This window comes from Polypterus senegalus, chromosome 17 (assembly GCF_016835505.1).
Source record: "Polypterus senegalus isolate Bchr_013 chromosome 17, ASM1683550v1, whole genome shotgun sequence".
Lineage (NCBI taxonomy): Eukaryota > Metazoa > Chordata > Cladistia > Polypteriformes > Polypteridae > Polypterus > Polypterus senegalus.
In genome coordinates, this window is record NC_053170.1 from 30,013,461 (window position 1) to 30,026,970 (window position 13,510).

A 13,510-nucleotide genomic window follows, 5' to 3' on the forward strand; every position below is an offset into this window, starting at 1 on the left:
AATCAAAACAATTCCATCTTCAGGCATTGATGTAAAAAAAAAATTAAATAACTTAAATCACTTGCACAGTTCATTGCGTTAATAATTCGCAGTTTAAGTGACATGTTTGCACCATCGCCAGGCAAGTTCAATCCCATCCGTGATATTACGTATTACGAATTTAGACTTCGGGAGTTCGGAGGCTCGGTGCCAAATCGGAGGCACAACACGTCCTAATCCACTTTACAGAGAAGTGCACATTCCCCAATTTGGCGGCGTTTGGCGTGCTATAGCGGACGTGAACGGAAGACGTTTTGAAGGACGTCACACGAATAATGTTAAAATACATTATTATTGTAAATAATTGTCACTTTTGTACTTTGATTTCATGTCAACAATGGTCGAAATTCGAGCTCGTAAACGGTTAATCATAGCAATTCTGTTAAGTTATGGTCCCCGTTAGTCGGCAAACGCTGAATATTAGAACAATATGACGCTTTTTATACTCTCGCCAAACGACACAATGTCTGCCAGTAGCAGCGGATCCGGCAAACATTATAAGAGTGGTGCTGCTAAACGTATATGGGACGCCAGCAACAGGAACTGAAGAACGCTAAATTTACCAAGATTTCTAACCTTATCAAAACTGAGCAAGGGCCAGCGGTGGTAACTGAGAATACTAATGCTGGCGATCGGCGCAATGGCCGCAGACAGTGCAGGGAGTGAAATGGTTGCAAGTACCGAGTATGGAAGTATAGCTACAACTGCTTCAGATGTGGTGCTATCTGCTAAAACCGTTAAAAATAGAGAAACTACTGAAGACAAACAAGCAATATATATGACCAAGTAATTTCCTACCGACAAGGCAAATTTCTTGGAACAATTGACACCTCATTTTATGATGTCCATTTTCTTAGAACTTGTGTAAAACGGATTGATTGTGTAGTAGTATCCTGTCAGCTGGTGCTGTCGTTTTAAGTTGTAACAAATTGAAATTGTTTCATTTTATAGCACAGAACAGATTCTACTTTCTAGCTTACGTTACATTTTAATCATCTTCCTTCACGAAGTTGTCCACATCTTCCATATATTTATGTATTACTACTACCCACACCTCCCACATTCCATTCCCACAATTTATTTTATTTTTGCTAACTAACAGCTGCCATAATAAAAGGTTTAAAAAACAAATTTCATTTAGAGAGCCGGTTTGTTTGTCACCAGCACACCACTGCCCAGCCGGACCCTCGGGTCTAGTTGCGAATAAATTACTAAGCGTTATGCTAGACAGGAGGGGCACACCTCAGGGTGCTGCACAGGGTTCCTTCAGCAGGCTAGCTACTCCACTGCTCAGACTGTTAGAGATGGTAAAAATGTCAGCGTTAATTAAATGCCTTCTTGAGCAGTTGGATTTTAAGTTGCTTTTTAAAAGATTGGATTGGAATCAGTAGATCTAATCATTTTAGGGAGGCCATTGCAAAGTCTGGGTACAATAAAGCTGAAAGCCCAGATACCAACAAAGCCTATGTTAGAGTAGTTTGGGGTTCAGTAACATTTCCAATATAGAAGTGGATTAACAATGCAGGAAGCTACTTACTGTATGTAGTTCAGTCCATGGCCATTTTTGGGTTAGCAACAGGATCAATGGTGTAACTGTATAGCTAGGCCCAAATAAAGGCCATGTCACATGATGTGAGCTTCCTAGTGATTTTCAGTCATAGACTTCATCTACATGAGGTGGTGGCACGCTCCTGTGAAGGTTAGATAATAAATGTGAAGTGCCCAGTAACTCACTCCAAACTAATCCTCTACTCACCCTAACTAAATTACACTTATTTGATTTTGTCTTTAGTCACAGAGGAGCAGGTTCTGTTTGCATGAGAGCTCACAACCTATAAATGTTCATCTGGAAGAACGATGCATAGAATGCAGTGACGAGAAATAAGAAACTCAGGTATTTTGAACCTTACAAAAATAAGGTAAGCTTGTCTGTCTTATGTCTAGTGTTATATGTACCGTAACAGATTGTTAACTCTTTGTACAGCACTGTCTCTGCCAGGCAGCACTTTACTGGCTGACACAAAAAAGGGGCGGACACAACTGAGGTGGAAGGTCGGCATGCAGTCCCTAAATCTGACAAGCCGAGCAATTTTCAGTCGTGTAAACTCACATGGTCTGACAACAAGATCTGTAACTGCAGTGACCTACCCTAGGGCTAGATGTTGACTTATGTAACTTCAACACCCTCTGTTCCTTATAAAATGTGATGATGTGAAAGAAGTATAAATAAATATTGGGTGTTACTTGCTTCTATTGATTGATAGATAAAATTGCCCTTTTTTAAAAGTTATAGCTGAGCACATTTAATTGAATGTTTTTGTTTGCTCTCAAATGCATCATTCATCTCTCCATCCACTCTCTAGTCCATCCATTTGTCCTGTTCCTGGTTATGTAATGTTCAGTGCAATTCCCAATTAGGCGAAAGCAGAGAGCAGTCACTTGCTCGTGGTCACACAGCGCAGTCAAGGTGTCTTTCACCTGAGGACCACCCAGCACATAAGTCACTCTACCACTCTGCTGCCAGTTTATTACGCTAGCTCTCAAACACATCAGGTAATCATCATCAACCAAGCATTAATCCGTATGGCATGCTTAATGGAGCCGTGAAGAGCAATATCTAACTGGAAAGAATTTTAACTTGCATGTTTTCATCATGCCTCGAAGGTTGTGCATTACTGTCTGAAAAGCGCTACAGATTCTATAAAGCAGCAGGCTTGCATAACCCTGAGTTTCTGCCTGTTAAAACGTCCTTTGCCTTTTTTTCTGGATGAATATTGCATGCTGCTGAAGGCTATAGGATGAAAAATTGATTTTTCTTTTTCTTTTCGTTTTATCGTCTGGCTTGAAAGGACTTGGACTCTGAGTTTAGCAGAGGGATGACGTCACCTACATTTATTTTTAGCTTACTAATTTAAGTGACTTGAAAGCAGGAGCCAGATGCTGTATTCGGGATTCAGAATGCATACTTCTTGACTGTTCCTTCACATTCCAGAATTTGGCCACTGTAGAGTTTCTCTCTTTTGGTGTGTTCAATTCAGTTAATCTTTGTGTAATACTAATAATTAATTTCAGGCTCAGAGGGCTTTCTTAGATATGTAAATGTGACCATACCAGAGCAAAGTATATAGTTTCTCTATTATAAAAGAAAATCTTGAGACAAGACTATTGCCAAGATATTTTTTCAAGTCCTGCCCTCCTCTCAACCATATTCAACCATGCCCCCAGTCCTCTCACCTCTCATTCGTGTGAATGCTTTTGTCAGACACAGTTCCTGAACTCTCAGCTCTTATAAATTTTTTACATCTTTCTCACTTTAAGTTCCCAATAAAAGAACTTATGATGTCTAAATCTTAATGAAGAATTTTATCCTGAAGGGTTATCAAAAGAAGAAATGAGTACATGGGCAATCGTAGCACCGAGAAACGATGAAGTCAAACGAATTAATGCGAAAATCGTCAATCGGTTACACAGCAATGACATGTAAAAGTTTAACAGGCAACAAGAAAGGTAGTGTAGTACATCTTCCGCAGATAACATTAGACACCAAAGAAGCTCTTGATATGCCATTCATATTAAAACATTAACAGTTTCCCTTTAGAATAGCTTTTGCAAAGACAATTAACAAATTACAGAGAAAAACATTCAAAAAAGTTTATTTATTAGAGAGAAAGAAATGAAATTCACTCGCGGGCAGTTATACGTTACATTGTCACGATGTAAGTCCAAACACAGAATCAAAATTCAATGCGATATTGATGAAAATTTAATTCAAAAAATTGTTTTTACTGAAGCTTTACAGTAAAAGTGTTTAAAAAGTATTTGTGTGTTAATTTCAAAACCAAATGGAATGAAATCGTATAACACAACGAATAACTGTAACGCAACATGAAATATAATTTGCTTTCAATTATTATGTTTTACTGTTTTTTAATATTGTTAATTACTCGCTGTAATGTAAAATAGTTAGTTCTATTATGCATATGTTACAATTCCCATGAAATTGTACATCTGCATCCCCATACGTGACTGGCTGAACCGCAAAGTAGCTAGCGTGTAGCACCAGCCCCGGGGGTTGGTGAACGAAGCAAGCAGGGGGCAAAGCCCCCTAGTATTGTAAAATCACCAAAGGAGATCTTGATATGCCATTCATATTAAAACGTTTGCAGTTTCCAGTTAGAATAGCTTTTGCTATGACGATTAACAAGTCACAGGGACAAACATTCCAAAAAGTCGGTTTATTTATTAGAGAGAAAGAAACGATATTCACTCACTGGCAGTGATATTGACGAAAGCATAATTCAAAAAATTGTTTTTACTGAAGTTTTACAGTGAAAGTGTAAGTTTAAAAAGTATTTGCATGTTAATTTCAAAGCCAAACAGAACAAAAACATATAATGCAACAAATACCTGTAACGCAACATGAAACATAATTTTCTTTCAATTTATTACTATTTTTTACTATGATCAATTACTCACTGCAATGTAAAATACTTCATTCTATTATGCGTAAGTAACAATTACCATGCAAATAACTATCTGTTTAAATTGTACATCTGCTTCCCCATACTTGAGCGGCAGAGCCGCGAAGTGGCTAGCTCGTAGCACCACCCGGGGGCTGGTGAGCGAAGCGAGCAGGGGGCACAGCCCCCTAGTCATACAAAATATAAGTACATATGATAAGAACTGGACATGTTCATCCAACTTATGCAGTCCTGATTTATCTGGTCATCCATTTTCAAAATTGACTTTATCTTGTTCAATGCATCTATTCTTTGTCCTGCTTAGCTAATTTAGAACTAATGGGAGCAGGAGCCTCCACAGAACCAATATGCACCATGGGGCAAACTGCTCTGTACAGCTTAAAAGTCAAAAATCCATAAGGAGCCACTTTTTATGCTATATCCACACTACTGTGTTTTTATTTAAATGTTGTGTTTTTAAATAAAAGCAATCTCCACCCATGCTGGCATTTTCACATCATTTATGAAAGTATTTCCAAACACACTAGAATGGATGAAAATGCACTTGATGTAGATATTCACCTACAATGGGCATGCACACATTGGTGGAAAAATTATTTAAGGGATAGTAATGCTGTCAGCCATGGGATTTATCACAAAACTGTATGAACTGGTAAATGATGTGCCTTTTGCACATGTATGCAGCATTCAAATGGTACAAAACGCAATTTAGAAGCATACAGGTGAGCAACACAACAATTCCCACAGATGCAACTCTTCTATGTCCTCTATGTGGGAATATGATCTTCTTCTGCGGAGGGTGAACAGTCCAGTCCAGGCCAGGATCCAATCAGGCAAGGGCTACATAATAAGCATGGACCAATCAGAGCGCAATTAGTTTGCATTATTAAAAGTTTACACTTTCCTCTGTCCACACTGCAATGCAGAGTCAACATTTTCAGGTGTATAAAGCTCTGTGAAATGTTTTCAAAAGTCTCCATTTTCAAGGGTTAACAATGCCGGGGTAGTGTTGAGAAAAGGTGAAAATCGAGAGTAATGTCTGTGCTTTTAAATGAAAATCTAATAGTGTGGACATAGCCTTGGAACACAGTTTCTTTTTTTTTTTTACAATTAAATTTTCATTAATGAAATACAAATCATGAAGGATCATGGCAGACCACATTCTAATATGACAAAAAGATACCCACCCACCCCATGACAACTGAGAATAGAATTTTTGAATTAAACATCATTATTGTTACATTACAGTCAAGTGTGTATTTTCCTTTTTATTGTATTTGTCATGTTTTTTTAATGTCATTTTTGTTGTCTTTATTTATTATTGAGATTAATCTGCTGTGTCTTTAAGTGTTCAACACAATATTTGCATCTCTACAAAGTTGAAAATTTGCAGAGCTGTTGTTAGCCCCTCTCTCCCATATGGAAGTGGGTCTCGGGTTCTGTATCAGTGATAAATCAAATATCCGTAGTATTTACTGGCAAGACTGTATCTCCAATCTGGAAGTCTTGACTCGTGCAAAGTCCTCCATCATTGAGTCCTTGATTATCAATGTCCAAATGTGGAGAGTAGGACATGACATCAGAATGGGTGACCACTATATGCCTCGCCAGTTGATCTATGGTAAACAGGAGACTCGGAGGAGACTTTAAGGTCATCCACGTAAGTGCTATTAAAGTTGTGTTGTCTATGCTACTGTGACATCCAGACAAGGGAAACTGAAGCTGTGGCTGCTGATGGAACTCTCTGGCGAGCCTTGTGCTACAAAGATATAGATGGAAAACTGTGAGGAGCACCATAGAATAACACCCACAGCTGCTATAACAACAAATTTCTATTGCCCCTATTGTGATAGATTACTCTGAACTTCCAGACTGGGACTGCACAGTCATCATTATGTCCACAGATGAACTGCAAAAGAAAGTGTCTTCTTCAAATCCAAAGGACTACTGACTATTTCTAATGTTTTGTGGGTGAAACGAACCAAGGATGGGCCCATGTGATGTCAATGCTGAAGGATCACCCTCAGTCTATATATCGTTTGGAGGAGGAGGAGTCCCTCTGTGGTTCATTGATGTTCAAACAGTGTAGTATTGTAAGTACTGAGTTTCTGTTTTCTGGATTTTTGTTGTTCTTGTCTTAGTTTTTCGAGTATTGAATTTAATTTGTTGTCTGTTTGCTTTGGATTCTCTTTTTAGGAAAAACCTTGTTGCTTTGTTTTTGCCCTTTTTGCTTTACCAATAAATATTTCTTCATTTTTAAATATTTTTTGCACTGAACTTGTCACTCAGGCTATAGGTTGTATGGTTCCTCTACCTTGTGGGACAATTTTGGTGTTTTTGAGACATTTAAAGGTATATTTTGAAGTTTAAGAGCCAGGACCCCATTTTTAGGCCAAAGCATGCTTGTGGAGTTTAGGGACTGGATGTCTGGGGAGAGGCTGCATCTGAGCAAGTTGGTGGAGGTCCTAGCCTGCTTTGTTGGACCTTTATGAAGCCTCATAACAATTGTTGCCAGTTTTTTAAAATCATTTTACAAATCAATTACCAGCAGCAGTACTGTTACTGTTACATGTATTTGGGGAGACTTCAGCCCTGTAATGACCTTCAGCAAGTACCATATTGTAATATACCTTAGTTAACAGTGGGTTATGGAAAAGGACCATTGAGGTTTACGGATTCTCACAAAGTTATTAACAGGAGTTCTTACTTTCCTCTTCTCTTGTGCCAACTTTCCATATCCTACCTTAGCCTTCCCTTCAGTTAGTGGAATTTATTCATGTAAATGTAAGTAAAATGTCTCATACATTTGCAAATTTCTAGTCCATCTTCATAAAAGAATAAGTGTCTGTGTGTCTGTCCAGTTGCTCAGTCTCTATCATTTCAACAGATGACCCATCACAAACATTTTTAGCAATAAAATGATTGAATTTGTCATTCCAATAAATGGCACATCATAAACATTCGTGGTAATAATATGCATTGTTTTTTTTATTCCGACAGTTGACACATCTCATACTTTAACACTTCTTTTACGAATGCCATAGTAAATGGCATGTAACAGAGACACAAGCATTGCTTATGTTATTCCAACAGATGGTGCATCACAAACATTTGTGGTAATGCACATCATTTCTAAAAACATTTGTGATGAGTCATCTGTTGGAATGACAAATGCAATACATTTTATTACCAATAAGTGCATTACAAATGCTAATGCTGAGGTCTGTGTTGATTACTTACATTTCAACCCTTCCTAGATGGGTAGCACAGCTAGTACCTTTTAATATTTTTATAACTGTGAGCCTGCCTTCATTGAAATGCACTATATAACTATTAGCTAAACTGATTACCCATCAATTGTCTCATCATATTAATTAGACAAGAGTCTGACAGGAAAATAGGGTGTATGCTGACAGCTCTAGGAGCAAGGCAGGAACAACACTAGATATGATATTAGTGTATTGAATATTATTTTACTGTATATACAGCCTTTCAAGTTGCTGGATATCATGGCCGGTCTGTACACTGGACTGTGAGTGCTGTACAGATTGGAGGCTGAACCCTTGCATTTTTCCCAGTTGATTTCTGAGATTCATCAGGGGTGTATTCTGCTCCTACTCTGTTCAATGCTTGCATGGACTGGGTGTTGGCCAAGGTTTTGGGGTCCAGTGGCTGAGGGGAATCTGTTGGTGAAGAGAGATTCACTGATCTTGGCTTTGCTGACGATTCTCTAGAGACTGAGCAAGGGTTGTCTGTGCTTGTGAGTGTCCTGGACAAAAACCAAGACCCAGGCCCTTAATGACCTCTTAGGCGCAGCCATTAGCAGTGTGTCTGTCTGCAGAGAGAATGTCAACCTCGGCAAGAGGTTTACTTAACACGGCAATGACGTTCATGTCTCTGGTGGCTCTTCCTTTGAAGTCAATAGACGGATTGGGAGAGCATGGGGGAGCATGGGGGTCATGAGGCCACTGGAAAGAAGTGTGTGGCGCTTCCAATATCTATGAAAAAGGATGAAGGTCCAAGTCTTTAGAGATCTGGTGCTCCCTGTTTTGTTATCTGGTTGCAAGATCCAGTGACCTGAAATGAAGATTTGGACTCCTTTGGTACTGTGGCTGCTTGGAGAATCCTTGGGTACCGCTGGTTTGACTTTGTGTCAAATGAGAGGTTGCTCATGGAGTCCTGAATGAGGCACATTACCTGCATTGTAAGGGAGCATCAGTTATGGCACTACGGCTATGTGGTGTGATTCCCTGAGGGTGATCCTGCTTACAGGATGTTCATTTTTGAGGACCCGAGTGGCTGGACCAGGCCAAAGGGGCTCAGAGAACACAGAAAGAACAAACCTACATGAGGCTCCAGTCCATTGCTGGGCCCACTTATGTCGTGTTCATGTCCTCTCAGAGTATTCTGAGCTCCAAGTTGTAATAGTTCACTTTCCCACTTAAGTGCATTCATGCAATTTTCCAGTCAGGCTATTCAGAGGTTGCTGTTGATTTGTTACTTGGTCTGAAAAAAATGCAATTAAAGTTAAATTTGTTTTTGTTTTTCATTAAAACTAAGAGCAAACTTAATGTATTAAAAGTGCATCACTTCACTCCAAAATGCAAATTAGCATCTATCCGATAGCATGTGAAGGCAACATCACTTAATTCAGAATGACCAATTAAGCAATATGTATGTCGTTAAGATGTATAAGTAAAATTTAATCCAGAGAAAAAGTGCAAATATAGACTGTAGCGGACAGCCAGGACCCATGCCCGTCCAGGATGCCCCTTTGTCACTAGATCCAGGGGAGCAGTCATGGGAGCCACGCTACATCCCTCGGAATCTTTGTTGGCAGCCCCCCTGGGTTGCGTCTGGGCTACTTTTGTGGAACACCGGAGCTCATCTTGGTTGGGCTCCTTGGCCTCCACCAGGGGCAGCTGCATAGAGCTGCACGGCTTAACAAGCCCGTTTGGGCGTTAGTGCAGCTACACCCAGAAGTGCAGCCAGAAGTAGGTCAACGAGCACCTGCAGCACTTCCGGGTGGGCTATAAGAGGAGCCTGCAGCCACTACTCAGGGAGCCAGAGTCAGAAGGAGGAGGAGGAGGAGGCGGCGACGACGGCGGCGGCTTTGCAACGGCGGCGGCGCGATGAGAAGAGTGGAAGACAAAGAGTGTGATTTGGGGTGATTTTTCTTTCTTTGTATTTTGGGACTGTGTTGTGCCTGTGGGGTTCACAGGGAAGACGTGCCCCTCAGGTGAAGAAAAAAGAAGTCTTTTTGTTTATTTTACACGTGCCTCCATTGTGAGTCTGTGTCGGGTCGGCGCCAACCAAGCGCCTATATCACAAGACTCAATCAGACAATGCAGATTTCAGCACAGTGCAGTGGGCTGGGATAACAATCAGGCAGTGACATCTCTTATTTACAAAGAAAACTGGGCAGCACCATAAAGTGTGAGGTGGACAACACAAAAGTACAGTATACATGTGTGGAAGTTCTGCATATGCGTGACACAATTCGGCAAATATTGGTGAGTGGCTAGTGACATCGCCATCTGACATTGGCTGCTACAGCTCTGTGATGTCACATTGGCCTTGGAAAGCATCATGGGGTGCTGGGAAAAAAGTAGCCCACAAAATTTTAGGGAAAAAAAATTCACAAAGGAAGTCATAGGCTATGAAAAATGCTTTTGTGAATTTTCACCGATCAGCCCTACTCAGGAGTATAAAATTTTATGGTCCAATGTATAACTATGGTTTTAATTCAGGAAAACAGGCTGAGGTGCTCTCATTCTCATTTTGTTTTCCGTCATCCCTTGAATGCTGTTCCATATGTATTGTCTATGTTGAGTGTATGGAGTCGAATCTGTAATTGAGCTCAACAATATTTCGTATCTATCTTTGCACTGTTCTTTATCCTTCTGAAGACATGTGTGTCAATTTAAATGGCAACTCTAAACTGGCTTAGTGTTTGTGTAGGTGTACCCAGTGTCTGAAGGCCACCAGGCTGAATCACACTCTGCTTCTGGCAGTCATATTTCTTTTCATGAAACCAAATCACCTCTCACAAATCCTTTTTTTCCTGGTTATGTCTTCGTTTCAGGGTCCTTCCTGTAGTTTGCAATAATATAACAAAAATTCTTGACAATCTTTAATACTCCTGTCCCATAAGGTCCAGGAGCCAGGAATCAAATTCCCGCCTGGTCATCATTTGTGTGGAGTTTATATGTCCTCCCTATGTGTGAGGTAATCCAATTTGTCACTAACATCTCCAAAAGTACTTGTGTTAGGTTAACCACTGACACTTAACTGGCCCCATATGAGTGAAAGTTTGTACTTAACGTAAGAAAGATGAGAAAAATCTGAAAGTTTTTCATTTTTACTTTTCCTTTTTAAACAATTCACAGAGCTGAATTTTAAAACTCTCAGTGCAACAAGTGGTGTATTGGTTAGCCCAGTTGTCTCACAGCTTCAAGACTCCATCGTTAATTACTGGCACCCTCACATCTAGGGCAGGGTTTGCATGTTTTCTGTGTGTCTATGTGGACTTTTAGTTATAGTGGGCTAATATATATGTGAGTGAATAAGTGAGTGAGTGCAGGGTAAGTGAAGGAGTAAGTGAGTGCAAGAGTTTGAGTGAGTGAGTGAAGGAGTAAGTGAGTGCAAGAGTTTGAGTGAGTGAGTGTGGGCTAATGTGCCAGTGAGTGAGGACTAATGAGTCAAGGAGTGAGGGAGTGAGCTCCCCAAGGCACTGATTGAATATCTGAAAATTTGTTTTCAGAATGTGATTGACATGAACAAATGGAATGGAAGGGAAAGGGAAATTATAGTGGTAAATTGATGTGCACCATACCCAAGCTGTACCACCCAAAAAGGAAAAACAGCAAACTGTCAAACTAGAAAGAAAGAAAGTGGTGGGCATAGATAATCCACTAGTCAGGTGAAAATCTGACATTACATTTCTGCATCAGAAGCAGGAAGTTATGGCATTATTGGATTTTTTGTCAAAATCAAAGTGAATATCATTCAGTTTCTAATCTGCTTAAACCTGAATAGGGTTGCAGGGGTTGCTGGAGCTAACCCGGCTAGCATAGGGCATAAGGCAGGAACAATTCTCTGGACAGGGTGCTAGACCAACACAGGGCAAACACACAGACACACACACACTCACTCACTCACACATAAACACACCAGGTCCAAATTAGTATCACCAATGCACCTAACCTGCATGTCTTTGGACTGTGGGAGGTTGACAGGGAGAATGCAGGATGCAAACCCTGGCTTCCCTACTGCAAGATAGCAGCATTAACACTGTGCCACCATGCCACCCCAAGGCGAATGCATCCCTTAATAAACCACCCAAATCATTACTAACTCAAATGCTCTCAGACTATGGGTTTTTAAAATTCTTTATTGGAAAACTAGTTTCAGAAAATGGATGGGTGGATATATTTGAAAGAAAGAGAAAGAAAGACATCCTTGGCTTTTGTAAGCCATCTGCAGACTGAGACTGAGGAGGAGGCTTAGATATGTGCAGCCTGGAAAAGCCTCACTGACAGATGGTGGCAATTAATGCCCTCTGCCAAGTGGTGTAGTTACCACACTTATGCAGTCTCACCTTTTCAGATTGGAAGGGAGACAGTGAAACATATTGAAAGTTACAAAAATGGCTGGAGGATCTTACAAAAATAAAATGCTGATCAGAAAATGTACACTCTGAACTTACAGATCAGCCCTGTGATGGATTGGCTGCCCGTCCAGCCCTCGTCCCCACTTTGCACGTGAAGCGGCCACAATCAACTATGGCCCCCCCACGACACTAAACTGGGTTAAGCAGGTTTGAGAATGTTAAGTTCTGCTCCCATTACTGTTTACTGCCGTTGTTATTATTAGAAGCTCTAAGAATCAAATTAAGGGATGGTGTTTTCAAAAGAATATCTGAGAAATGCTAACAGATAATGGAAGTGTGCACACTGCTCAGCCGTCATGATTTAAAGTCCGTTATATGCTGTTCTTCAGGCAGTGCCAAAATGATGACAAAATTGTTAAAGGAGAGGATCCAGTAGAGACGTGCTTGACTGCCCTGCGGAGTCATATAATCATACATTACAGTAACGTGACAGCACTAATGAAGCCAATTAGAATGTTTCTGCTTTGGTGCGCCGCATTTGTTTTGCAGCCTCACACTCCATTTGCGATCGCCTCTGAACATTTTGAAAAGCAGCCTGCCACGTCACGTGTTACCTCCTGTGATGTGAATTCTGCAGTGACTTGCTTGGCTTTTTTAGTAGGCAGAGGGGTGGGGGGATGGGGGACCACGTTGGGTGAAGTGTGCACGTCCACGTGAGCTACTGCAAGAAATCCTGAGTGAAATCTTAAAGAACAACGTCGCTGGAGCAGAGCAAGTAGAGGATGACAGGTGAATAAAAAGCACGAGTTTAAGGACCCTGTAAACACTGAGACTGACCTTACTCCTCGGGCACAGTGAAGGGCACCTTCTTTTTTTCCACCAAGTGTTGTCCCCACCTCCTACCTGCTATTGGAGGTTTGAAAACATTTCAGCTACAGCAGCCCCAGATGAAACATTTCAAAGCGCACATTCATCACCACATCATGAGAGAGTCATGCTTGACCTCCATTCTAGCTAGTGAGGGGGCCTCAGATTTGACTCACAAATTACAAGAGCATGTACAGGTGACCATATAAGGGCCAGCTAAAGGTGCAACGTGAATTACTCAGGTACGTGCTAAGCACAACAAAATTACAAGACAAGCAGAGGGCTTTCATTTGAATAGAATTTCAAGAAAAGAGTCCAAGGGTTTAACCTCAGACACGGTTAGGAGGTTCAAGCCATGGATGGCTGAACAAACAGCAGCCAAAGAGCTGGACTTTCAAAAATTACACTGGGGTGCTGTTATTACCAGCAACAGTATCAAGCAATCTGCAGTGAAGTCCATCTTGAAAAGATAATGGCTGTGATCTAATGAGACCCCTTTAAAGATGTAATG